This window comes from Arachis ipaensis, chromosome B10 (assembly GCF_059453495.1).
Source record: "Arachis ipaensis isolate K30076 ecotype BB chromosome B10, ASM5945349v1, whole genome shotgun sequence".
Classification (NCBI taxonomy): Eukaryota; Viridiplantae; Streptophyta; class Magnoliopsida; order Fabales; family Fabaceae; genus Arachis; species Arachis ipaensis.
Window position 1 is genome coordinate 35,488,713 of NC_142435.1, and position 3,599 is coordinate 35,492,311.

Genomic DNA, 3,599 nt, shown 5'->3' on the forward strand with positions numbered 1-3,599 from the left:
TGCATTTTTAAGAATTTCATATTATATTTAATTAAATTGGTTCAAACACAATTCAATCTCGAATGGATCATTGAACCATTGAAAAGTCACTTGAAAGGTTACATGATAGGTTCGGTTCCCGCAAGCTTGTGATAGGTGTGAGGAACAGACATTGGGGTTCATCGATAGAGGGTTTAGTGGTCATCAACCAAAGTGACGTGATGCCGGTGGACGAAAATGTTGTTCCTGGACTTTACTCTCTACATTTGGGGACTGCGGAGGACACCCAGTCTGAGGTAAGCATTCAGTCTACATTATTGTGTAAGCTATTGATCCCTTTCTATTGTAGTGTTGTTGAATAAGTCGGAGCATCTCAATAGTCGAAGCCGTCAGGAAAAAGTTGGGAGAGTTGAAATAGGGTGAGTTGAACAGGTTTGATTGGCGTGGAGAGCATTAGAGTTGTGATATTTTTATAATAAGTATACATAACAACAGAAAGTACTAAAAGTTTTTGTTATATGAGTTGTGGTAATTTAAATTAATAGTTGTAAAAATCAAACTGCAGCTTGGTGCAGAGCATGGTAGGGCATATTATATTCTGTTGCGGATGTCCAGATGAATGGTAGTCCTAGTGAAGGAGTTGGGGAAGGTGGGGGTGATGCTGGTGGGACATATGTCGATCCGAAATGGCAATTTACTGACGATAATAATAGCTTTGAGGATGATGATGAGGATGACATGGTTCAACATGGAGATGTTGCCGGGTTGAGCGTGGCTGATTTACTAAAAAAGGCTTGGGATAGTGTTGATGATGCCTATGAAACTTACCGCAAATATGGAAGATGTCATGGATTTGGGGTGCGGAAGGGTGATTCTGGCAAAGATTGTGATGGAAAGTTGGTGAGATATCGGTTTTTCTGCAATAGGGAAGGACTGAGAGAGACTAAACACTACAATAGAATAGACAGAAGGAGGATGCACAAACCAGAGACCCGAACTGGCTGCCAAGCAAAGTTGTCGGTGTACTTGGACGAGAATGAGAATAACTGGAAGGTAAGGAAAGTAGTGATGGAGCACAATCATGAATTGGCACCTGTTGGGATGGTACACTTGTTAGCGAGTCACCGTGAATTAAATGAGGCAGCTAATTAAGGCGTAGATAGATAGGATGCTTGCATGGAATCGCAACGTCGAAGATACTGGGATATATGGCTGGTGTTGCCGGAGGGTACTCCTTGTTTGGGTTCTTGAAGAAGGATGCATATAACTATGCTGACAAGGCGAGGTGGGCAAAAATAGTGGATGGTGATGCAAATGCAGCCCTAGTATATCTTGAAGGAAAGGATGATTCGGACTCGATGTCAGTTGCAAGGTACAACATGATTGCCGACGAAAGGCTGGGGAATTTGATATGGGCTGATGGTGCAAGCCGATCGGACTACCAATACTTTGGCAATGTGTTAGTCTTCGACTCTACTTACAGGAAAAACAAGTACAAGAGGCCCGTTGTTATTTTCTTTGGTGTAAATAACCACAAGCAAACGACAATTTTTGGGTTTGGGTTATTAATGGATGAAAGTGTTTCCTTGTATCGTTGGATGTTAGAGAATCTTTTAGAGGTGATGTGTCGGAAGAAGCCGTTGGTAGTTATAATAGATGGAGATATAGCGATGATTAAGGCTGTCAAGGAAGTTTTACCTGAAGCGATACACCGGTTGTGTGCATGGCATGTAGAGAGGAATGTTACCTCCAACATGAAGGACGAGAATTTGAAGGTCTTATTCAAGCGGTGGCTGTACTCGGAGATGGAGATTGCCGAATTTGAGGCGGATTGGGAGGATGTGCTTGAGGAGTTTGGGCTGAAGGATAGTTTGTGGGCCAACCAAATGCATGAGAAGAGAAAAATGTGGGCAAATGCGTACCTGTCCGACAAGTTTTGTGCGGGATTTCTAACGACATCACGCTGTGAGGGGATTAATGCATTCGTCAACAAGTTCTCCAAGTCAACCCACAGTATACTTGAGATGAGCCAGAACTTGGAACTAGCAGTACGCGAATATAGAAACAAGGAAATTCTCCTCCAATTCAACTGCATACACACTGTGCCTGTGATGACCACTTGTCTCAAATCAATCGAGTCTGTTGCCGCAAGGGTGTATACGAGGGAGGTGTTTTCGGATGTAAAGAAGGAAATAGAAAAGGCTAGAGCTGTTAATCTAGTGAGGAAAAGGAGGTGCCTCAACACCATGGTGTACACTTTAGAGGAGTATAGGAAACCGAACATGCTCATAATTGCATGTTTTGGTAGGGCGTCAAGAAAACTAGAATGCCAGTGTAACATTTGGCGAAAAATGGGTATCCTTGTAGACACATGTTCTTCATGATGAAAGCTGAGCACCTTGCAAAGATTCCAGAACCCTTAGTTCTGAAGCGATGGAGATTGGATGCAGAATCTTTAGACAAATATGTTGAGAATTGGGAGGAGTCAAGCGAGAGGGGTTACTTACTACGCCATGGTGCACTATATTCTGCATCACAGTGGCTATTTTTCCTTGGGTGATGTTTCACAAGGCAATGGATGGAATAGTTAGCCTGTGTGAAATCCTAGAGGCAGATTGTAAGTTTTGCACTTCAAGAGATGGGATAAAGGATGCGAAGGGTGTTGTTAAGGACCCAGAGGTTGTGAAATCAAAAGGAGCATCAAAGATAGAAAAGACTATGCATGGGAAGGGTAGGCGTTGCACCTGTTGCAAGCGCACTGGGCACACAAAGAGGAAATGTCCCGAAAGAAGGACCAGAAAGAACCCTCGAGCAGAGAACGATTGTGTCGATCCTTCACAAACGAAGGTACATGTAGTTGTAACACATCTTGAGTTAAATGTTGTTGTACTTACCCGTGAGAAATATAATTAGATATTGTTCGGTAACTTACTTATTTTATCATATTTCAATTCAATTGTGGCTAACACTTCTGGTATTGTGGGTTTTATTTGGTGCCACTAATGTTAGTTTTTGAGTTTAGACCCGAGGCGGTGTAAGCGTTATACTTGCATGTAAAAGGCAGAAGACTGTAGACATTGAAGACCTTCAAACCGTGGCCTCAAGCAACTATGACCTCCATTCAGGTGAAAAGAAATCCGAGACACCATCCAAAATGGATTGGGAGCAAGAGGTTAGGTTAACAGATAGGTTTGGATTATATTGAGCTTGAATTGAGTTGTTTAGGTTGCTGCATATTGTGCCTGATTTATTGAGTTTGAATTATATTCCCATATTTATGCACCTAAGTTGAATCTGATTGTTGTTGCTGTTGCTATAGGTGATGGAGTTATTCCCCCAAGTTCAGGCAGGTTCCAACATAGACATCGGAAATAAGGGTATATAGGATGGTGGTTAGGACACTTACCTTGCTGAGCATCATGGTATATGTGTTTAGGACCTTATGTGGACTGGGGTAAGTTTTTAGCACGTGGACACTAATTTTACCTTTTATATATTTTGTTATTATTACATTGTGTCTTTGTCGAAGCACTTGCATAACATTGGACATTAATCTTACCTTAACTCTATGTTGTACAAATTATGTCATATATTTGTCTATGTTGCACAAATTATGTCAT

At 41.7% G+C, this 3,599-nt stretch overlaps 1 pseudogene; it reads left to right on the forward strand.

Moving 5' to 3' along the window:
* The first annotated feature begins 200 nt into the window (after window positions 1–200).
* LOC107620502 (protein FAR1-RELATED SEQUENCE 5-like) lies at window positions 201–3,364 on the forward strand (annotated as a pseudogene).
* The last annotated feature ends 235 nt before the right edge of the window (window positions 3,365–3,599 follow it).